The following is a 25,454-nucleotide window of genomic DNA, read 5'->3' as shown; positions in this document are numbered from 1 at the left end:
GAAATGCATGGTGGGAAGCCACAAATAAAGAAATTGTAAAAGTACAATTATTCTTTGATTATTTAAGAAGATATTTTGCTGAAATTGAAAAAATTGCTGAATATGTAATTAAGAAACATCAAGATATTTTACAATTTAATTGGCCAGATGACATAGTTTTTGACAAGTGGATGAAAAATATCGCTCATTAGGAGTAGTTGGAAGAAGCTAAAATTGATGATGATGAGATGGAACAAGATGAGGTATGGGTTATTGATATATCATCAAGAGATCAAAATGAAGAAGAGGAACAAAATGAGAAACCAATTGCAATTGCTAGAACAAAAGTCTAGACTAATGACTTAGCAAAAGAGAAAATAAATATAACTATTGCTTATTAGTTCACAATGATATAAATGGGGATCCACGAGTTTAAGTGAGATTAGAAAAATCAAAGCCGAAAACATCACCATCAATTCCATTAGCCATATCTTTCGAGGAGCCACAACAACAATAAAGACAATCATCAACCTTTTTAATCAACAAATAAAATGCAACAATAGGTGTAACAAAAAATGGCCCCACAAAAGAAATGTTTTGATATAAAGCTTTTCCTATTGCACAAATTTCTATCTTGTTTGATAGTTTCAAAATGTACATATCTTTTGTCTTTAGGATAGTTGTCAATTCTCTATGCCTAAAGCTTGTTGCATCTCACCCTTTATAAGTAAAATTCCAAGGCTAGACAAAAGGTTTGAGTCAGTTACAATTTTAGTGTTACTAAGTATTATTCAGTCCATTTTTATTGATGTATACTTTATGATATATTCTCTCTACAAATGTTTAAGAATACCTTGATATTCTAGGATCTTAATGTCTAATTTTGAAATGTTTTTGAGTTCTATTACAATTTTTACACAATTTTGAAATGAAATGAATACAAATATAAACTATCCTCATATCTTTTCTTCTTGAATCTTGCCTCCATTGCTATTACTTGGATGTCTTGAGATTGTATAGGCAAAGCTTGTCCAATTGAGTGCACTCAAATTGAATTGTATGTTGTTTCACTATTACTTTTAACTCAATGAGTTAAGTAAATTCTTTAGTGAAGTTGATAGGATTTCCATGGCAGTAGGAACGATATCTATAAGAATAAGTTTTCAGTGAGAATTGTTGATTAATTGATTGTAATGCAGTGGATTAGGTATAGAAATTGGATAGACTCTAAGTCCCTTAGGATAAGGCATTGATCTATCCATTCATTTTATAGATGAAGGAATCATGAATGAGCATTAAGCTTGAAATAAAATAAAATCAATTTTAATTTAATGTTGAAAAACTAAAAAGGATGCCCTAACTTAGCTTATTTTGGTTCATAGGCTATGATTTGTATTTGTTTCATTCCTATGTTCATTGCATAAGTATTAGAAGATATAAGGGTTTCATCTTCTGTTAATAGGTTTAGATTTTATATCAATTTGTATCTTAAGGTTATCTTGCCTAGGTATTGTAGAGCCTGAAGTGGAGGAGGAGTTATGCCTTACATTTGGCCCGAGATCAGCAATCAAGTGCATCCATCGTAGAAATTTGCTAGCCTTAGATGTACTAGTTTGGTTTCTTACTTATTCTTTAAAAAAATTAAATTAGGGGTCAACAAAATGGCTAATGTACTAGGGAGTTGTTCAATACATGTTTGTGTGTAAGAGGTGCTACAATTTCTTTGGTCATTGGTGTATACGTGTTTGTCATATCTTTTTAGTACTACTCATGGTTATAGTGGACCTTTTTAGTGACAAACCTTGAGAATTTAAAAAGAAAAGAACAAAGACCCTAGTACCATAGGTGTACATTAATGTACACACCCGTTATGAAGTGCCTTATTTGTCAAGCAATAGTTGTAGTCTTATAGGGGTAAAAGTACAAAGTTGTGTCACCTTTTAGGCTAAGTTATTAGAATAACTGAATTTGAGAGATTCTATATAAAACTCAATTTTTTTCAAACATATGATCTTGATAAATTTATTCCAGATAAGTTATGTATGGTCTCACACTTTTGCATTTGGAAATTTCTATTAAATGCATGTTTTATGCTAGTTAGTATCCAGTTACTAAAGAAATACAATTATTTCAAAAAATTGACGTTTCAATAACTCTTACTATTTTTTATAATGTTTTTTTAATAACATATAAATAACATTTAATAGATCTAAAAGACAATAATATTCACATACAATGTTCATAGCATTTTAATTAGATATAGTACTTTGTCGTTAAAAAGTTATACAAGTACATATTTTAACACTCATGAAGATGTAGATTTTGAGAAAGAAAAAAATATTAAATCAAATCAATAAAAGTTAAAAAATATATGTATTCTAGAGGAGAGAGTTCTCTTTCAAAATCTATAAGTTTTCTTTTGGTTGGAATAGAATTATTTTAAAAAATTTGACAGGAGATGAAAACTATTGATTTGAATAAGTTGAAGGTTGAATCATTATAAAAGAGAAAATATAGGTCAAAAGCCAATTTCTATTTTTGTTTTTTCTAGCTACATATGTTATCTATAACATCATATGAGATCAAAGGGAAATAAGTTAATTTCCATGTAGTTTTTTGGTGGGAACTAGACCCCTAATTTCTAGTGTTTTTCAGAAACTAAAAAGTTATCATTAAAAAATAGGAAAATAAATCATTTCTTATTCCAAATAATTATTAAAATTTATAATCCTAAACTTCATCCATTTCTACAAATTTCATTAGTTAATTTCATTTTCAAATTCTAAATAAATAACACCAATTTTACATCACTAAAGGTGAATAATTATACTTTTGTTAGCCTTTTCCTTTGTAAAAGGGGGGCACAAGTTTGTGCTTTTACCCATATCCTTTATGATTGGTTCCCTGTACATCAATATATGTCATATTTTCTTGTGTCCTTACCTTGAAGTCAAAAGTTATTTTATTGTTGTATTTTCCCTAGAATAGGGTGGTGACTTAGTCAAGGTTTTGAAGCTAGTGCATATTTGATAAGTAATCCCACGTAATGCTGAAAAAAGGAAAAGTACATGAGCCTATGCAACGGCTAATCCTAATATACCTCTAATTTTATTTTGTCATGGCATCATTTTGGGGTCATCTCATGCATCTTGATTTGTACATCAATACCGTGTTGCAATATTTTTAGAGGGATTCCTAGTGAGCATTTCTTCCTCTCATGCTTTCATGGATGTCTATATACTGTGGGTGAAAGTTGTGTCTCACTACAACATCTGCAATGATGACATTTGAAAAATAATGTTCCAGCATTACCTCCAAACATCCAAAGAATATCATCTAACACTTTATCATTCCATTCTTAGGGAACTATCTCTGTATATATCTGAGTGAATCTTTTACATTACAATGCAAATGGATTTTTGTATCATACTTCTATCATGGTGAGCTATACTAGAAATTTATATGTTTTTTTTTTGAAATTCATATATATTGTGAAATATATTCAAGATCTTTGCTAAAAGAAAGAAGAAAATGTTTCAAAAATAAAATAGAGAAAAAATAAAGATTTAGAAAAACTAATTAGTTTATACTATTCATTGATTGATTTTCTCAATATACATTATGCATAAATACCAAATTTTACTCCATTGAATAAGAGAAAGTTAGGATAATGACCCTTGCAAGAAGAAAAAGTAACTAAACTAAAATATATGAATAAAGGATCTCTAATCATGCATATGGCTTAGTTAGTTGAATTAACAACCTTAGTTTTAACAAAAATACTTGGGAAACCTAAATCATAAGCAACAATACATGAAATAATCTGAGTGATTAATAGTAGCATTGGAGTTTGAATTAATCACCAACACCCTCCATAATTCTAAGTAAGGAGAAAATAAAACTAATAAAAAATGAGGAAAGATGGAAAACCTCCTAAGAATAATTCCCCCTTAAAATTTATAGAGAGAATTATTTGTGAGAAGAAAAACCATTGACATCTTTCAAATCATAACCACCAAGGTGATAAATGAATAACCTTCTTTGAAATTGTGATGATGATCAAGATCAACTTGTATGACCTCTGATAAAAATGTTCAAACAATGAATAGATGTCAATTATTAGAGGGAAAACATCTATCAATTGAATCGATGATACAATAGACAATAATCTACATAGTTCCTTCAAATAAACTAAAGATAGAAAGTAGAGGTAAAACATTTATCATTCAAGGATGCAACTGACACACGATTGTACATGAGTGACCCTAACAAATCTACTCAACCTTGGAAGAATTGATTGAAATTACATGTGTCATTGAAATTGTGATGATGATCAAGATCGGTTTGCATGAGTACCTCTAATAAAACTACTCAAATAATGAATACATGACAATTAGAGGTGAAACATCTATCAATCAAATCAAATATAAAATAGACAATAATCTACATAGTTACCTCAAACAAACTATAAATGGAGAATTGAGGTAAAACATCTATAATTCAAGGATTCAATTGACATAGGATTCTACATGAGTGACCCTAACAACAATACTCAACCATGCAAGAATTAAATGAAAGTACATGTGTCAATTTTTAATAAATTTGATCAACATTGGAAACAAAGAAAACATCTGCACAAAGAGGTGTGATAGATCTACACAAAAAGCAATCACTAAAGAGAAAAAGAATGCAAGGGAAATGTAAAGAGAGCATGACCTTGATCTATCTATGATGTAGAATCAGGCTCAACCTCTCGTGTCTTGAGTTTTTGGCACAAGCCTCTTCTTTTGGGTGTAAGCAAATTTGGTGGCTTTCATTCCAAATAATTTCATAAGTATATGTAGAGTGCTCCTACTAAAAGAAAAGTATTTAGAGTGTTCATGTTGAAAGAAAAGCATTTTTAGTGTTCTTGCCCCCTCAAGATTGAATTCAAAATGAGATAGAGGAGATGTAGAAATGAGCAAGAGTTGATCAAATCCAATTAAACAAACTTCCATGAGGAGAATTAAAAGATGGGATGCCCCAATTTGACCAAAAAGGATGAAGAGTGAGAAATAGGCCAAACCAAGAAGAAAGAGGAAATGAAGTGAAATTAAAGAAAGAGAGATATGGAGAAAGATGGAAAGTGAAAAAGGTGAAGAAAAGGTGGTTGCCCCAGCATGAAGAATAGACCTCAAATAGCCAGCCAATTGAAAAAATGAGTTTTTGACCCACAAATTTAGACTTTGAGTCTGGAAATGAATGTAGGATGTGAAAATTAAGTAAACATGTAAGTAGGTCAAAATAAGAATATTGAAGTGAGATAGTGAGATGACAAGACTAAGAAATAAATGAAGACATGATCAAGAAGAAGCAAGAGAAGTGAATACATTTGACTAACACATCCCATAAAGATAGAGGAAACTCTTACAACACAAAGATGCAAAAGCTAAATGAACCTAAGATGCAAGATAGTATGAAAATGCAAGGTGTACCTATGAGATGCATACATGTTGGTCCTTCATATTAGTTTTTATCACTGAGCATTTACAATAAGGCCAAACAATGTTAGACAACCCTTACCAATATTGGTATCATGAGAGTATGAATATGAAATTAGTTAGTGTCTTGTTGGAATTAGCTGTAAGAATTAAGGCCCAAGAAGCTAGAAAGACCAAAACATACTTTCCTATTTATTTTAATAAGAAAATATAAGCATCAAATCATAAATGCTAGGATGACCAGAATATTTCTTGCATATAAGTACACTAGACACATGAGAGATACTTCTCATCCTAAGTAATTAGGAAGTATTCTATCTACAATGATCCTTGCATTCATAACTTGAGACATAAGTTTTCTAAGTATACTCGCAGTGACTCATACATTCACCTTAAAGGAAGACTACCAATATCTACCATATCATAGAGAATTTACTCAAATAGACAAGGAGAATTACAAACCTCACTAAAGTATCCATATAAAATTAGTTGAGGTACACATGACTATCCAATACAAGATAGAGTCTTTTACAGTAGACACCCATTTTATAAGGATGCTTGAGATTATTGGAGTTAAACCATCAAGCAGAAAACAAAGAAAATAGCATGCCCCCTAGTCCTCACTTCTCTAGTTAGATTAGACATCCATAAGTTTCTCAAAGGGGAATGATAAAGAAAAAGAAAAACACATAAAGAAAAGCTCAACATTGCTCAAATCATTTCATTATTTTTAATCTAGCTTTAGTTTTGATGGATTGATGTGAGAGAGAAAGCTTGATTGAGAGGAATCTCAATAGGATACTAAGAAATAGTAGACAGACATAGCTAGAACAACTAGTGAATGATGTAAAAGAAATCTTCTAGAAACATTAGGGTTTTTCCCCTATACTTATGATTAGATTCAATCAATACAAACATTGGGCAGAGTCTTGGAGGTAACTGAGACTGTATGTATGAGAGAAAGTAGTAAACTAAAACTAGAAAACAATTATACAAGAGCAAAAATATACACTATAGGATGTAGTATTTGAAACAAGAGGAAGATGTTCACCAAGTTTTTATCATATGGAAAGTGTCTTTTGGAAGGAACCACATTGCATTTCAGTTGTAAAAAGGACAATGTGTTTGATGTGTTTATTACAATGTGTCAGTTTCATATGGATGACAAGCATGAATGCATATTGGAAGTAGCTTTAGGAAGACAATATTGTGAGACAACTATCAAATGGTATTTTGTGTGATGTACTTACAAGATAGAATTGGTTGTTGTGGAATGTGGTTTATCGCACCTATGTGAAACCTAAGTCAAGTTGCATGATCATGTATTATTGTGGAAAGATATTGATTATCTCATAGGATCCCACTATATCAATAGAGTGTAGTAGAATTCATCAAATAAAAGGCATTGAGATTTTCGAATAAATAGGAAAGAGAAATCACTATAATGCTTAGTGTGTTCATGTTATTAATAAGCATAAGAGATGCTTATTCATAAAGAAATTGTCTATGCAAAAAGTATTCATGGCTCATTTACAAGAGAAATCACAACAAGAGCATGAGATGGGAGAAGTAGAGCTTGAAGGATGGGAGGAATATCATGGTGAAATCCTTGCAAATAGAAAGTGGATAAGGAGACATAAAAGGAGAGTGAATTAGAGTAGAAAGTAAGCAAGTGTACACATAGCATCCTTTCAATGAAGGGTGTGTTGGTGTGAGCAAGAAGTTGCAAAGGCAAGCCAAGGTGATCAGACCTAGGAGCTAGAAGAAGAAAAAGAGGAGGATCCTACCCTACTATAGATGCTATCTAAAAGTGTAATGCAACATGTAGAGAAAGAGTAACTAGAAGAGGAAAAAGGATCACCAACCATGGTGATGCTTAGTGAGACTGTGAATCTACATATTAGTTTCATAGATAGCCACATAGAGAAGAAAATACCTATAGAGGAGCCTTCCCAAGATGTGGAGAAAGGACTAGTGATAAATCCAATTTCATCACCATGGAGATGGGGAAAGAGCATCCTAGGGGGTATAATCAACATACCCAAGGAGAAGGCAAGTGGTCCTATCTAGCCTAAATTTTGTCCATTCAAAGGAGTGTAGCCTAATGTTGTTCTACAATTGACTCATGATGAAGCAATGTTCATGGAATTTGATATGAATAAAGTGTTAGTGAATGAGGCAAGGTGGGCCAATAATGCAATGAAAGATGTTGAGTTCTTTCAAGGTTTAATTGAGAGAGCTCAAGAAGATGGGGTGTACAAGGAGGCTAAGTGTTTGGAACCAGAGCAAGCACAAGCAAAGACTATAGAGGAATCTCTAGCTATAGAATGAGCATTAGTGGAGAGAATCCATAATGAACTAGTCTTGTTACGAACACAAGTGGAAACATTTAGTGAAACAATGACTAAGACCAATGCCATAGCATATTGGTCACAAGAGAAACAAAACATTGTGAATGCAATGATTACACACTTCATGAATTAGATACATGAGGTGAAGCATGAGAGGGAGTCATCAAAAATGATTGTGAACACCTATAAGATAGAGAAAGACATTGCACAACAAGAAATGACTTTACTTCGGGTAGAAAAGCTACAAGCAGACATGAAAGAGGTCATGGAGAAGTGATAGAATCTTGTGTGAGAGGTAGCATACTACATGGGACTTTACCATTAGCCAGTCCTTCTAGAGAATAGGTTATGAGTATTCTTGTTAGATAGGGTATTTATGACACAGATGAAAACTCTGCTGAGACGTGAGCATATCCCAATTCTTTGGGGTACATTTTTGGAATGTCTAAGACTGACATCAGGTGCCTCATCATCTAGGACTATGAAAGTGGGAATGAACCCTGCTGGAAACCCAAATGCTCCATCTCCATGAGGAGGTCATCCATGAACACTTTATCTGTATTTTGGCTTAGTGTATTTATAACCAATGCAATTTGTTAAGTAAATAAAATTGTAGTTTGTTTTATTCCCAAAAAATTTGTTTTGTATGGCATATGATGTATTAAAAATAAGGGTTTGTTGTAATGAAGTATTTCAAGAATATGAGCTAAGGACCTCGCTAATGTTTTCATAGGAACCTAGTCGAGGTATAGATGGCCTTCCAATCTAGAGGATGCACTTATAAATGGACACTAGATGGATATGAAAACATTGGATCATTGGAAAGAAAAACACTCTTGAATACTTTGGAAAGAAAAACACTCTCAAAAAACAATGTTTGGATTTCTCCGAAATATATGGATGGTTTTTGGTTTTTGAAGTTTTTATGTTTTTTTGGTTTGAAATTTTTTATCTTTTTGACTTTCAAAGGCTATTTCGATTTTTTACTCTTTTTGAGGCTATTTACAAACAAGTTAAGGCTAGAATAGCACAAGCGTGTGGGCCACAAAAGCACTTGAAGACCCAAAAAAGTGCTTGGGAGCCCGAAAAGGGTGATTTGACCTAGGAAAAGGCGTAATAGGCCTAGAAAGGTGATTGGGAGCCCAAAAAGAGCAATTGGGCTTAAAAAGGTGCTACATGGTCTAAAAGACGTTGGATATATGATGCATTCTCTCAAATGCTTAGTTATTCTTAAGCACAAGTGGCTCCAAGAGTAAGGGGTTCATCTTCATTTTTTATCTACCTCTTGCTCATGATATTATGACCTAGAATTAGTGCATCCTTGTTTTCAACATCTCATTATTCATTCATGTTGTTGCTTGCTATTAGATTTTCTCCTCTCCTTTGCACTATTGGGATCATTTAAAGAAGAAATTCTTCATTTCCATTATTCAAAAATTTCAACAAATTACTACATGTTATCTATAGGAGGCATAAGGAATACTGCTTCACCTAGGTTGATTGTTTTTGTGAATGCAAAGCTACAATCTATTTGGATAAGAATTCTATGTTTCTCATTTATAATCTAAGTGGTGCTTGATTTTCCAAAGCCTAGAATTATGTGTGAGGCATAGGAATTGAGTTTGAGAGAATGCAACTATTCATGATCACTACAACATAAATAAGTCTCAAAATCCATCCTATTTAGCTCCTTCCTATCTGCTATCTGTATTGTGCTAGATTTTCCCAAACGTGGAATTATGTTTCAAGTCATAACGATGCTTCTTGATCCCTTAGTCTATAGGGCACTATTGACATATTTTTTAAGAGATATTAGGACAAGGCTTTGTGAGATGTGACAAATGGAGCAAGAAAAATTTTTAGGATAGGAAACTAAACTAGGAAATTTGTAGAAAGAAAAACACACAAAGAAGGAAAGCAATAGATAACTGTATAGGGATTTCTAGTTTTCAATTGTACGGTGGGCACCAAAAATGGTTTTTATAAAAGTGATTCACACTTCTATAGATGATTATATCCAAGGTACTCTATGAATTAGAGAACTTGAATGGTGGCCTATAGCTTCCTATTCATGATGTGTGAGGTATGCAAATATGGCTCTCAAATGATCCAAACATGCAAAGACATCACAAGGTATACCATGAAATGAAAGATTCAAAGATGGGAGAAAGAGTCCTAGCATCCAAGAATCAAGAAAGATGCAATGCAAGTAAACTATAAATGATGTGTAAGATGCAAGAAATAATGAGAGATTACAAAAACCACTATTTAGAATAGGTGTATTAAGCTATATGTATAAAGAAAATATAGAATGAAGCTAAGCTCAAAGAATGAGACAAGATGATAGAAGTTCTCCACAAAAAATAAGGTCTTCAATCCTGTAGCATAACAATAGCAAAAGAGTGGATGTAAGAATGATACAAGAAGATAGAAATTCTCAACAAAAAAGAAGGTCTCCAAATCCTATAACATGACAATAACAAAATAACATGCAATTAAGACAGGAAGAACCTCCATTTTTAAAGGAAACTGAGGAGTTGAGATCAAATTCAGGGGATGCATGATCAAGGGTGGAGATTCATTAAAACATGAGTGGATGGGCTCCATTTATGATCATTTTATTCAAAATGGAGGATTCATTTTGAATATAAAATTGAGCACTTTGAATATTAAAATGTTCCCCCATTATGAATAAAATATGAATTTCCTCGAATCCACTTTGAATAAAAAATGAATATGCTTCAACCCATTATGAATAGAATATTCATAATGGAATTAAGGTACCATTTTGAATATACAATTAATTTTTGGAGATAAACGTCAATTTTAAATTTATTTGAAATTTATATTCATGTTTATTTTTCAAATGGGTTGTAATAGTTTATTCAAATTAATTCATTTTAATTTGCATCATGATGTAAAATTCTACATTTACGATTCTGACCAATTTTTAGTGATTGCTATAATCACCTTCCAAGTTGAGGAGAATCTAGAAAGTTGGAACAACTCAATGTTATTGGGTTCAAGAGAAAGGATATCCAAGTACATAAGTGATCAAGGTCTAAAGTTACAGAGCTAAGAGAAGGAAGAGCACGAGTCTGGGAAGATCAATAGAGATGGAGAAGGATATATTCCAAGCTAAGTATAGTAGCTATCCATTAGATCATTTCCCATTTTTAAATCACCTTCACAATAGTAAATCATGCCAAGGGTGGACCCTAATAGGTAAAGACATTAATATGTTTCATCAAAATCCCTTAATTGGGTGGCAGCTAACAGTGTCTTTATGATATTCTAACATAGATAATCTCTTGATTAGGTGTACTCCAAAAGATTGCAAGCTTTGTGAGGATCAACTCACAAACCATTGTTTTTACCATAGCTAGGTTTACATGAGATAAATAGTGCATTATGTGTTTCTATTTTTCATGTTCTATTTTTTTTTGCTTAATTCTAACCACTTAAGTTATAGCAAGCACTAACCTATAGATAAGTGTGAAGTGTGATCTAGAGTAAAAAATTGAAATTAATGAGTATACTACTTCACCTCCCTCTCTCAATATATTGACATCTGGTAGGAGTAACAATATAATATCTCAATCCAATAATCTACCCCTTTTGATTGATGACAAAATACTTGCTATAACTGAGCTTGAACTCCCCTTGAGTTCATACTAAGCATAATGTTGTCTCCATCTCATCTTCTTTTATCTTCTCCCAAATTTATTAATGTCAATATTTTATCTAAATCTTTGACTCAATTTCTTCTTCTTCTTCTTTATTATAATGTTATGAACTTGTCTTGTCTAATCTGAAATCTATCTTTCACAATAATACCAATTGTGTAATCTCTAATAGGTAGATATTGATTTATAAGCAATCTAAGAAAACCTTTTAGTTTATCTTTTCTTACTCCACTAATGCTTCCCATATCCTTAATGTGTGACTTAATGAAATAACCTATTCTTACATCTTTTTGTCATTTCATCCAAAATTTCATATGAATAACTTTTATCAATGCCAATGTGTCCTCTACTATCCTCAAATTGTTCTGCATAACCTCCAAGATAGGGGATAAATGGGCTTAAAGTTCAAGCATACTAATTATTCTACTCTCCTATTCTTGTTCTACTAGTCTCATTTTGTGCAAGGTTTTCTTTACTTCTTTATTGATGGGAACAAGTAAAAAATTGTGTCACCTTTGAGGCTTACTTATCAAAACAACTATATTTGAGTATTTTTATCTAAAAAACAATTTTGTTCAAACATATGATCTTGATAATTTAGTCTAGCTCAGTTATATATGGTCCCACATTTTTTCCTATTGGAAATGTCTATCAAATGCATGATTTGTACTAGTTTGTATCCAATTACTAAAGAAATAAAATTATTTTAGAAAATTTACATTTTAATAACTATTACTATTTTTATAATATTTTTTAATAGAATATAAAGATCATGTTAAAGAGACCAAATTCAAGAATATTCTCATATAGAGTTTATAGTATTTTAATTAGATATAGTATATTGTAATTAAAAAATTCTACAAATGTCCAAGGGGTTTAGCTTAGTTAGATGAAGCATTGAGTTCTTATTGTGGAGACCTTGGTTCAAATCCCGAGGACATCTTTATGGAATTCTAATTTGTCACTCTTGGTATTCCAATTATTGTTTCTAGTGTGGTTTCTTGTAAGGAGCTTAAATAATATTGTAAGTCTCATGATGTTTCTTGAATAAGCACAAGATTTGTAAATGATTTCAATATATATAAAAAAATATACAAGTATGTATATTAACTCTCAAGAAGATGTCAATTTTAAGAAAGAAAGAAAATATTAAATCATATGATAAAAATTTAAAAATCATATGATGTTCTAAAGGAGAAAGTCCTCTTCTAGAATATATAATTTTTCTTTTGATTAGAGTTGATTTATTTTTTAAAATATGGTGGGAGATGGAAACTATTGATTTTAGTCGAGCTGAAATTTGAATCATTATACAAGATAAGATATAGGTCTAAAGATATTTTTTATTTTTGGTTGTTCTAAATATATATGTTTTCTATAACATATTCCTAGATCAGAGGCAAAGGAAATTATTTCCATATAGTTTTATGGTGGGAACTGGACCCCCATATTTTAACATTTTTCAGCAACTAAAAAGTTTATTTTAAAAATTAGGAAAATATATCAATTCTGATTCCAAATAATTATTAAAAGTTATAATCCTAAACTTCATCCATTTCTATAGATTTCTCATGTTGTTTCTTGAATAAGCATAAGATTATTAAATGATTTCAATATATAAACAAAAATATACAAGTATATATTTTAACACTCAAGAAGATGTCAATTTTAGGAAAGAAAAAAATTATTAAATCATATGACGTTCTAAAGGAGAAATTCCTCTTCTAGACATTATAATTTTTTCTTTTGGTTACAATAGATTTATTTTTAAAAATGTGGTGGGAGATGGAAACCATTGATTTCAATTGAGATGAAATTTGAATCATTATACAAGAGAAGATATAGGTCTATAGATAATTATTATTTTTGATTGTTCTAGATATATATGTTATCTATAACATAATCTGAGATTAAAGGTAAATGAGATTACTTCCATATAGTTTTGTGATGGGAACTAGACCCCTAATTTTCAATATTTTTCAGCAACTTAAAGGTTTACTTTAAAATTTAGGAAAATATATCAATTTTGATTCAAAATAATTATTAAAAATTATAATCCTAAACTTAATCCATTTCCACACATTCCATTAGTTTACTTCATTTTCATATTCTAAATAATAATACCAATTTTATGTCGTTGAAGGTGAAAAATTATACTTTTGTTAGCCTTTTCCTTTATAAAAGGGTGACATAGGTTTGTACTTTTACCCAAATGTTAGCAATGAAACTTAATATTGCATCAAGTTAACTATTGATACTCTCTCATTCAGTGGACACCTCGCCATTTTGTTCTTCCAAACCTTTGATAAACTACAAATAATTTGTCATTTTGGTGAATAGTTTTCCTACTTATGTCAGTGATTTATGATTTCCTTCACCAAATATTTTAATTTTTCTCTTATCTCAGTAACTCCTTCAACCAATTTTCTTGTCATCTTCTTCTTTATAATTTAATCAACAATATTCATTACTATGGTCTATAAGTGCACCTCTTGATCATCGACAACTTTACTTAATGTATCTGTAAGATCCCTCCTCATATGTACTTGTTAAATATGAATTCATCTGTTGAATCTGTTGTAGGAGATTAGAATAGATATGAAGTAATGTTTTGTGTTGTAAATGTCCTAAATGAAATTCAGAGCAGTTGATATATCTATGTTTTAATACCTAGTGATTCGAGAGCTACTACATTATCTCGACTATTGAAAACTTTAAAATTTCACTAACGATCATATGAGGTGTTTTCACCCAATGATGATGATGTTGATTATGATACCTCGATGTTCAAAGTTTTATGCTTTCAGATAGTTCAGTATTTCTTAACCAGTGATGTTTATGATGTTAGTTATATGCATGCCTAACAATGATTATTCTAGTATTTTAATCTGAATTAATGAATAATTTTTGTTATATTGATTAAATGTGAGTAGGAATGAATTAAATAGTTAATTATATGAAAGATTCATCTTTTGATTTACATAACTATCTAGATAAGTTTTGAATATATGTATGCAATTTTCTTGAGCTACTGATGTGTACAATGAGTGTGCAGGATATTTTAGCTAGAAAATCTAATGGAGAAATGAAACTAAGCCCTTTGTAACATTTGTGGAAACTCTATTGTTCATATTTTATTTGTATTGTGAAATGTATGAATGTATCATTCTGTAATCAGTAAATTTTAATGTTTCATAACAGTGTTTTTATAGTGTCACTTGACACTCGTGAATTGTATATGCATTCTTGCATGCTAGTTAGGGTTAACCAAGTAGCCCTTAAATCTAAGTTAGACCAAGTTAGTGACCTTTTTGCTAATCAATTTTTAATCAAAACTATTTACCCCTAATTTAGATTAGTACTTAATTTTCATTTTGGAGTTGTTAGATAGTCCTAAAAATTCCTAGCATTTGTTTGGTCCCAAATCATTTCCTAAGGCCTTAAATCATGAAATATTAATATCCAAGGGGTATGGGTATGGTTTGGGGGCATTTTGCACCCCCCCTAGCCCCTTTTGTTGACTTTTGAGGTCACTCAAAAAGTCCATTTTTTCTTTAGTGGGAAAATAGAATGATTTCACCATGGGCTGAATGACCCTAACCCCACCTTGAGGTTAGCCTTAGGTTTATTTGAGTGAGAAACTTTTAGTTTTTCAGCCAAGTGGGAGAAGTTATTGCCCTTTTTAGCTGGTTGAGTTTGGATCTTATTTAGAGTCATTTTTGAGAAGTTTTGGTGGTTACCCAATCTCTAGTTTTAGAGTGAAGTTTTGGAAGATTGAAGGCAAAGAAGGAAAAACTCTTCTCAACTTGTTCATTTTACCATAACCTTTTTGTGAAGGTAGGAGATCTTCATCCCCTTTTTTCATGTTGCTCATGTTATTTCGTACTTCGTTCATGCTTATGTTATTGTGTTATTCATTGGTATGCTTGTCTATACGTTGGGTATGCTTGGGAAGGATTGAAACATGTTTTCTTGACTGCTTTTCCTTCATGTTTTTCTTAAATTTTAAAGCTTTCTTATATGGGTGTTTTTGCATTACTTACCCTCGGATAGGGTAGAAGTGGTCATTTTTGGGGAAAGGTCTTCAATTGGACTCCAACAGTGTAGAGTCTCTTCTCATGACAAGAAGAGGGAGAGAGGGTAGGGTGTTATGGGCCCCTACCTATTAGCACACACCACATTTTGAGTTTTGGTATGTAAGAATGGAAGTTCTTGTTATATTAGCCTCGAAAGGGCATCTGTGGAAGAATGGAAGTTCTTAAGAATTTAGCCCCGACTAGGCATATGTTATGGTGTTGTGTCTGACATCTCCTATTGGAAAAATCCACCTTCTCCCTAGTTTGGGTCAATGTCAAACCTGTTGTGTAAACCTGGGATGGGAGTGAATGTCTGATTTTGTCTTCATGTTATGATTGGTTGACTCCTGGTCAATTTTCCTTCTCTCCATGATCACGGTGATGTTTTGCTAAAATTTGAAATGGATCCCTTGTTAAGGGCCAAGAAGAAAATTTAAATTGTTATTGAAAGTCAATTATGTTCAGGATTGAAATCTTATGTAAAAATGTATTTTAAAGTTATTGTTGAAGTGGCAAGGATGTCGGGTTTTCTTACTAGTTGTTTTTCGACAAAGCCTTGAATCAGGTGGTTTAATATAATTTTAAAAAAATGATTGAGTAATATCCTTTCTTATGAGATTTTCATATTTTCAATTATATGTATGTGTATTGAAAATTAGATAAAATGGTGACGGGTAAAATCACAAACCTGTGTCACCTTTTATAAAGAAACGTGATATCAAAATGTGACAGTTCAACATTAGTGACAAAAAAAATGGTATTTGTGTTTAAAATATGAAGATGATGTAAATAGATGAAATGTGTAGAATTGGATGGGTTTTATGCCTATTAATTTTAGAATTTTTTTGAGTAGGAATTTATTCATTTTGTTTTATTTTGAAGTCACTTTTTTAACTATAAAAAATATAGGGTGTAGTTCCCATCAAACAAATATATGCAAATCATCTTTTTTTGTTCTAATTTGAAAATATCTTATAGATGACATGTATAGCTAGTGCACAAAAAAAGAAATAATTATTTTTTATGTATATTTTCTTTGTTATAAGTACTCAAGTTTGACCTTATCAGAATCCAATAGTTTTTTCCTCCCGTCAAAACTTTCCTATCAAATCTATACCTTCTTGAAAAAAAATTACATATTCGTGAAGAGGATTCTCTCTTCTAGAGATAAATATAATTTTTTAATTTTTTTGATATGATTTACTTTTTTTTTTTCATTTTTTGAGGGAGCATCTTCTCAAATTTTGAAATATCAACTTATAATACTTTGAGATTATAACATATTATAACTAATCAAAATACTCAAAAATTTATATAATGATGATATTGAATCCGAGATCTATAAAAGGGTATTTTTAGTTTTTGAAAAAAGTTGAGTTTTGATAGAGAAATGAGATTTGGCCAAAATAGGTTTTGGTATCAACATGCATTTTATGCAATTTTTTGAGTTCAATTATGTTAAGAAAAAAATGGATATGGTTGGAATCTTCAATTCAAATTCATTCTTATTAGGAAATAAAATAAATCTTACATCATTGTTAAAAGAATTATTCAATGCCCTGGTTAACCATGCATTATGGTAGATCCAATTAGATAAGCAAAATATGCACCTCTTGTTATGAAATTTGTTTGCATTAAAAAGAGAGGACACTTAGAAAAGAAAATGGCCTTAAAAAAAAATACCCGCTTGTCTAATAAATAAATTTAAAAATTCACACTTAGAAGAAAAAAAAAGGCCTTCAAATATATATATAACTCTTGAAAAAATTTGCATCAGAAAAATAAATCTACACTTAGATAAAAAAAGACCTTTAAAAAGAAAAAAAACTCCAAGAGCATAATACTCTTTGGATTTTACATGAGAGGCAAAAAAAAAAAAAAAACTTCCTTTTGATAACAGGAAATATTTCCTTTAAAATGCTCTTTGAAATTCATTGATTTTAAATTTATTCAATTAAATAATAAAAAATATATAAATATTAAAACAAAACCAAATATAGCCATGTCAAAAAAAAATCTAAACCAACCACTAAACTTTTAACTTATTAACCCCCTTTTTGTGGTGACGTCAACCATTTTGGGTAGTAGTATGCATTTAAGGAAAGTGAGGGGGTGGAAAGTAAAAAGTTAAATGTCTTATTTATTATGGGTGGGTGGCATGGTTATTTTATTAATGTAGGTTAGTTTTAGGAGTTAGTGTTTAGGATTTGTTAAGATAGTTTCTTTTTAATTAGTATTTAATTTAAGTTTTGTTTTGTTTTTTAGTTAGTATTTAATTTAAGTTAAGTTTTGTTTCAGTAAGTTTTTAATTTAAGTTAGTTGTATTAAGTTAGTTTTAAGTTTAATTTAGTTCTTTTTAGTTTTAATTAAATTTGTTTTAGTATTTTTTAAAAATTAATTAAGATTTAGTTTAGTTAATAGAAGTTAGAAATGATTATTATTTTTTAGTTTAGTTATAAATTATTTGTAATTAGTAATATGTATTTTAGAATTTAGTTTTAATTGAAGTGTAGTTAGTATGACTAGTAATAAAGTTTATTTTTATTAATATGTAATTAAATGTTAGTTTGAGTAGCATCGGTTAGTAAGTTAATGATTAGGTTAGTTGACATTTTAAATTAAAGTTTTAATATTTAGATATTATTGTTAGGTGGTTTAATTTAAATGTTCAAAAAAATATTGGTAATTTATTGTTGTAAATTGTTTTATAAGTTAAGAGTGTTATTATTTTATTTTATTATTTAGTGGTATCTAAATTTAGTATTGTACTTATTAGGATTATAATTCCTTTAGATTATTATCAAAATAGTAAGATTAATAGACCACTGTCTAAGCAATAGATAGTTCATTGATTTTTATATTTTGAAATAATTAGACTTATAATCATTCGAATGAACCAATCATATTGATACTTAATAATTTTCTTAATTGATGTTCTACTAACTAATGTTATCCAAATGATTTAAATATATTGTTCATTAATATTTTCAAAAAAGTATATAAAAGTAACAATGTAATAAATCTTTTAATATTCAAATTGGATTGGTTAAATTAATTAATCAATTTAACAATGAAAGTTTAAATTTTTGACAATCTATTCATACTCTTTGTTTATAAACGTAAATGGAAATGTCATGACATTGTTAGGGGAAATGTGTTATTACTATTATTAAAAAAAAAATTGGTGTGTTTTTGCCCCAAATTTTGGGCATGATAGTATCCAACTAATAAATTATAGTATCTTTTAAGTTGTATTCAACCCCAGTTTAAAACTCCACTAAGATGTATATTTTTAGTCTCAACACTTGCTTATCCTTCTTTTTATTGCTTATTTCTTTTCTTTTACCCTTTTAGAGTATTTTAGCAGGTCTTTTGGTTTCATCTTGTTGACATCTACTTGTTTAGGAGTAAATTATTCCTCTCCTAAATCTTCTTATTCATATTCAATTAGAACTCTCAATGGTTTGTACTTCATGAGAACACTTGGATCAAGACTTATCTTTCTCTTTATTCGATACTCTTCTTCAGTTTATTCTTGTCTTTCTTCAAGTAGCTCATCCTTTTTTTCAAGCACTCTTGCTTCTTCCTACTTCTTGGAAAATTCTTATATTCCTCATAGGGGTTATCTTGTACAATACTTAACATTATCTCCTCAATTTTATAAGAATCATCAACTTGAGTAAGTGATGAGTTTCCACATGTTTCCTCGTCAAGTTTCAAAATTTTCTTCTACATCTCAAATTTTTTGAGCATCATGAAGACTTTTCATATCTTCATTGAAAATTCTTATTTCTCTATCTTTTACTACAAATTCCCTTTTTTGAGCTTCAGAGATGATTTTTTCATCCTATAACCTTAGATCAACTTGAGCCTCCATTAGGGTTTCCACTATGTCCTCTTTATCTATTTGTAAATAAGATGACCATCTTCCATCTAATATATTCTATGGAAAGTCATCTGGAATTATGGAGCACAAATCTAGATGTTTATCTTGAATTTAGGAAGACGTTGGATCACTGCATCTTTAATTTTCTTCTCGTCATCCTTACTCCCTATGATGCACCTTCTCTTTTCCACTATTAAGCCACTAACATAAAAAATATATTTGAAAACTTCATCAATTATAGAGGCTTTGGTCTTTGTTCATTTCGTCCTTATTTGAACAACTTCCTTGTTAGATTATATAGCCTCAACTTCTTTATCTTGATCTCTATCTTTTCTTTTTTCCTTGAGACTTCTTTTAGCACTCAAATCTTTCTCTTTAATAGTCCCATCCTTGTTTCTTTAGTAACTTAATCAAATAGGTTTTATCTTTAATATCCTATAGGTGGATGTAATACTTTATGACAGATCTCTATCATAACTATCACTATCCCTAATGTTCCAGTCACTTCACTTTTCATATTTTTTACTTGACATGTTGATCTCCTCTTGGTTCTCATCAATGTCTTCATTTCTTTTAGTGCACCTATGATAATTTCTTCCAAACATCCAAATATATTTTCACTTTTTTCTACTAGCTGGAATAATAACTTGTCAACATGAGTATTAACTTCTTCTATTTCAAATTCGTAGCCCATAGGTGGAAGCCAATGGGTTATGGGTTAACCTTCTTAAAATACACACTAGTTTGTCTCCACTAGGGAAAAATATCGTGTTTATACTTCTTCCCTACATTATGATGAATTACAATACATGTATGCATGTTTGATTGAAAATTTTCTAAAGTATTCTCATATTACATCATTCAAATCCTCACCTTATTTTCTTATGAGATCACTTTTGCATGACTTCTAGTTTGTTCTTAGGCCATACGACATTGCATTTTTGTGGAAAATATTTTTGGGTATAAAATTAAATAGACACTAGTAGGGCTCTATTTTTTAGCAATTTCTTAATGTTCCTATATTGGAAATATAACGTAGGCAAGGTTACAGAGAGTGAAGGGGTGAATCACAAACCAATAAAACTTTATTTCATATCACCAATTAATTCTTCATATAATATTATATGAATGAAAGAATGAAAGTAGTAAAATATTCATAACACTTTGACAAAAGATATGGTACTATACCCACAAGCTTTAGTACTATAGAATAAAGTTGGCCTCTTAACGCTTACAATTGATCACTTCTAGTGATCTGCCCTGTTAGGAGCAATAAGGACTACTAGGTCCACCTTGTGGAAGGATTTACAAAACATGCAATGAATTATGCACTTGGCAAAGAGATTTCGCAAAATTCTATTAAGTATACCATATGAAAAGATTTAACTAATACAATGATTAGGATGAACTAGTGGTTGATCTTTGATCTACAACTCTCATTTGTTGGTTGAGATTCCCTATGATGATTACCTTACTATGATAAATGGGCCTCTATTGTACCATATATTTCTTGTATCCCTTAATTAAAACTTCTTGTCATTATGTATTCTTCTTATTACACTTTTGGATATGATACAATACATTATATTTATACCAATCCAAACCATAACTTACTGGATTTGGCTACAATACTAGTTTCATCATAATCCACAAAGTTGGCCCAATTGTTGTAACTCGGGTTCCAAAAATAAACTTGGTGAAGTTCTAACACTTGACAACCATTGTCAACACTTGACATCTTCTGGCACTTGGTTAAAGTAGAGGCTCATTCCATACTGATCTCTTCCAAGTAATAAGAATTCATACAACTTTGGCGACACGATGAACACTGGGCAACTTGACATATAATGAATCACTCGGTTGACATCCCATGGGTCGATCAATAGTAGATTCACATCCATTAATTCTAAGATCTTGGTAGATGTTGTAGAAAATGATTAACAGTAGAGAACTTGGTTAAAATTTGAGAACTTGGTTAACACTACAGAGCTTGGTTAACACTACAGTTTACATCACTTCCACTAAGTAGCTTGGTAGATGTTGCTATGCTCACCATGAACTGTACATAGAATCTAAAGCTCTGTAGAAACTATAAAACTTAGTAGTAATTGTATATTTATAGCTTGATTCGAGAGAAACTAGAGAACATTGTTAACACTTTTAAATGAAAGATAAGCTTAGTAGCAACTAAAGAGCTAGGTAGCAAAGTAACCAATTGACTAAGTGTAAGTCACTAATAGACAAATTGACCTTAATGTAAACAATCTGCCCCTTTGGTATTAGTGACAAAAACACTTATCAACCCAAAAATTGTATACTCAAAATTACAAGTCAAAACATTCTTTATCATCATTCTATGTCCTCAACTCGATAACATACTGTTATTTTTTTATTTTTCAAAAATTGCTTTTGTAAAGATATTTTTGAAATATATTTTTTGCTTATTTGTACATGTATCTGTATAATACTATACTGCTCTCCCATACATATATCTCTTTTGTACATGTACTTTTCTTCAATAGTGTTCTCCCCTTTATAGATATACATATATATTCATTTCATACTATACTTCTCCTCCTTCTGACATAAATGCCAAAGGTGTATACAATCTATATGATAATATGAAAATGTGATAAGAATTCAATATGTACCTTCAAAATAAGTACCATTGTCTTGTCCCAATTCTCTTGTAACACATTACTTGCATGTAATGCAATATGAACTTCTATCAATAATTCCATCATGTGATTAGAAATGGAGAAGTTTTTATCATGGATGAGTGTCTTAGCATGTGCAATGTGTTTCTTTAATGCATCCATGTTTGGAAGAATGTGACCTAGATTTCTACAAGTGTGGCCCTAACCCTAGCTTCTTCCCTTAATAATTATGCCTACAGATTTGTGAGATATATGATCTTTGAGTAATGTCACAAACTATAACTTTAGTCAAGTGACAATTGGGGTGCACTTTCCTTCATATCTTCATCCATCTTAGATATTTTTTCCTTGATTCCTTGGGTGAAGATAGATGTGTTATTCAATTTTAAAAATAATGAAATAAAATTATTAACAGAGGTTTCTAGCGAACCAAGAATAGTAGTTAACTCTAGTTCATCTATTGTAATTCTCTGTGTAACTTGTTCTAACACCATGTTCTCAAATTCTCTTTCATCTCTTTGAAGTAGCTTCTCTTGTCCATTCAACTCTTCATTAATTTTGTGGAAACCATCTACTAATTGATCAAGAATAGGTTGAGTATAATCAACCTCAATACTTAGAGCATCAACAAATATGCTCTTTATGTCTTCAAAAACTTGGTTTTATTTCTTCTTCTCTTCTCTAAGATTTTTTTTCTTAGCTCCCTTCTTTAGTAGTTCACCTATGGTATTAATTTGATTAGTGGTGAGGGTAGAGAAATCAACATTTGGAATAAATATATTCTCATCCATATCAATAACTTCTTCTTCTTTTCCCTTATCTAGACATTAGTACTTAGTTGAGACTTGTTCTCAATTGTCATTATACTAGCTATAGATTCATTTGGAATAGAAACAATTGTAGAAATTGATGGGCTAGTAGCAAATATAGAAATGGTATTACTAATAGGAGTACCTTGTTCCTTCATGGTCAAGCTTGATGATGGAGGAATTTGTAGCTTGATAAATAAAATGCTGGACTTCTATCAATGTAACACTCAATTGAATATGCCCAAAGCTTGGTTGGATGCTTGGTGCAGTAGTGGCATCCACAACCAAATTGGTAGAAGCTTTCTTGGAGCCAGATTGCACTAAGGTATTTCTTGGAGAATGAGGAAATGAAGCCATTATTGCTGCTGTAATTTTCTCTACATTGGTTTCCTCAATGCTTTGAATCTCTATAAGGCTTCCTCTAGTAGCTTATTGTTCTTCCTCCTCATCATTCTTATTTGCATCATCTAATTCATCATCTTTAGTTTCTACATATTCTTTACTATCTTCACCTACTTTTTCATCAAAATGAACAACAAAATCACTAGGTTGATGCAACTGGTAGATGTTCTTCCATGTAATTATAGCTATCTTCACTATATATTTAATATCCTTGAGTAATATGATACAAGTGTTTAACTTGAGAGTGAACTTCTTCTCATTTTTCTTCAAGGATTCCTTTACTTCCTTCGTACTAAGATTTGGCATGAATTCCCTCAAAGTCTTCTCAAAGATATCTTTTGCAGTTTCCTTTGCATTTTCACATTTTGGTTTTACTACCTCCATGAGCTCTTTTGGAATTTGTTGTGAGATCTCATTTGGTGAATACTACCATTTTCCCAATTTTTTCATAATTGTATCTTTAGTTTTATTTTTCTCTTCTTTATTCCTTGTATCATACTTGATAAATTTGAAACATGTCATGCTACTTGCTTCTTCCATATTGTTCAATCTTTCGTGAAGTGTAGGTGTAGATCTTTTGTAAATAATTTGCTTGGATTCATCTTCACCTAACTTCAATTTCTTCCTAGACTTACTTGCCCTTCTTGTGAATAAAGCAAGGGATGATTTGGCGAGTCTAGTTATGATAGCCTTACCTTTCTTCATAAAAGGTTCTTCTTCCTCATATTCTTCTTCTTCTTCTTCATTCTTTGGATCATTATCTTCTATATCATCACATTTTTCCTCGATAAGTATTAGATGAGAACTTGTTTGTTTTCTGCCTTTCAGTAGCTTTTGTACTCTTTTACTTCCTTTGTTCACTACTTGAGGTAGCTTCATTTGAAGCTAAATTCTTTCCTTTTACCCATCATATGTTCTGAAGTATGTCACTTTAGGATCCACAAGCTCATTTAGTAGAGAATCTATGATATCCTTGGTGTCATTGATGTTAACCTCATACTCTAGAGGCTTAACCCATGCCACTCTAGGTCTGATTGTTGGACTAACCACCAACATTCCCCTTTGAGATTTTTGATATAGCTTAACCACCTCTTGTGTTCTATAAGTCTAGTGGTTGTATCAAGAATTAATAGGTCAATCTTTTGGTGCAATGGAAACTCTAGCTTGTAACAAAAGGTATAAGAGCTTGGTCATAGGTTTGAATCTCCTTGGGTAACACTAAAGAGGGGATTTTTGGACTAACCACCAATGTTCCCCTTCAAGATCTATGACATAGCTTAATCACCTCGTATGTTCTATAAGTCTAGTGGTCATATCGAGTATTAATAGGTTGATCTTTTTGTGCAATGACAACCCTAGCTTGTAACACTAACTTCCTAAATATATACTTTATCACAATCCACAATGAAACAAATATCATCCTTGTAATCTTATACAAGTCTCTTAGGGATCCTAAATCTATTATTCATCTTCTCTTTCAATCTTTCAAAATAGATATCCATGATGGTATCAAAATGTTTATCCATCTCTTCTATATACTCAATGATTTGATATAGAATAGGAATATCCTTCCTCCATACTACTAAACCTTTAGAAGGGAAAACAATTTGTGCAAAGAAAAATAAACATGTCAAAAGAAATCCGAACTTGCATGGATTATTCTTTGATCCTCTAATTCTCTCCATGTCTTTTGTTGAATTGGTTCAATAGTAAATCGAAAAGGTTAAAGACCATTTTTTTCTTCACCACCTTCAGAGCTAGGTCAACTACCTCACATGACACATTATTAAGTATACTAGAGCTATACATCTTGTGTGTAATTACATGAATGTCAAACTTTAGTTCCATGTAACTAATTTCACTTATCTTCATTCCTCTTTTGTCCCACTTGGTAAGAGTCCTCTTGGCTAGTTCAACCCAAACCAGGGTTTTGGTTTCTTTAGCTTTGTTCGACATTGATAGTCTCATGATTCTGTGAATCATTGTCTTTGTGATCTAAATGGGTTGGTCTTACCATAATTTCCCATTGTGAACATGCATTAAGATAAGTCTAATCCATTTTTTTTGAAAGTCCCTTGGAAAATGTGAGATATGCATTAATCCTTTGGCTTCCAAATGTTGATGCTTA

At 30.9% G+C, this 25,454-nt stretch overlaps 1 pseudogene; it reads left to right on the top strand.

Moving 5' to 3' along the window:
* Positions 1-25,454, top strand: part of LOC149550179 (microtubule-associated protein TORTIFOLIA1-like) — a 177,496-nt pseudogene that overhangs the window by 1,021 nt on the left and 151,021 nt on the right.

This window comes from Cupressus sempervirens, chromosome 7 (assembly GCF_028749045.1).
Source record: "Cupressus sempervirens isolate cs-2001-9-10 chromosome 7, ASM2874904v1, whole genome shotgun sequence".
Taxonomy (NCBI): Eukaryota; Viridiplantae; Streptophyta; class Pinopsida; order Cupressales; family Cupressaceae; genus Cupressus; species Cupressus sempervirens.
Note: the sequence above shows the minus strand (reverse complement) of the source record. Positions and strands in the feature narration are given on the sequence as shown.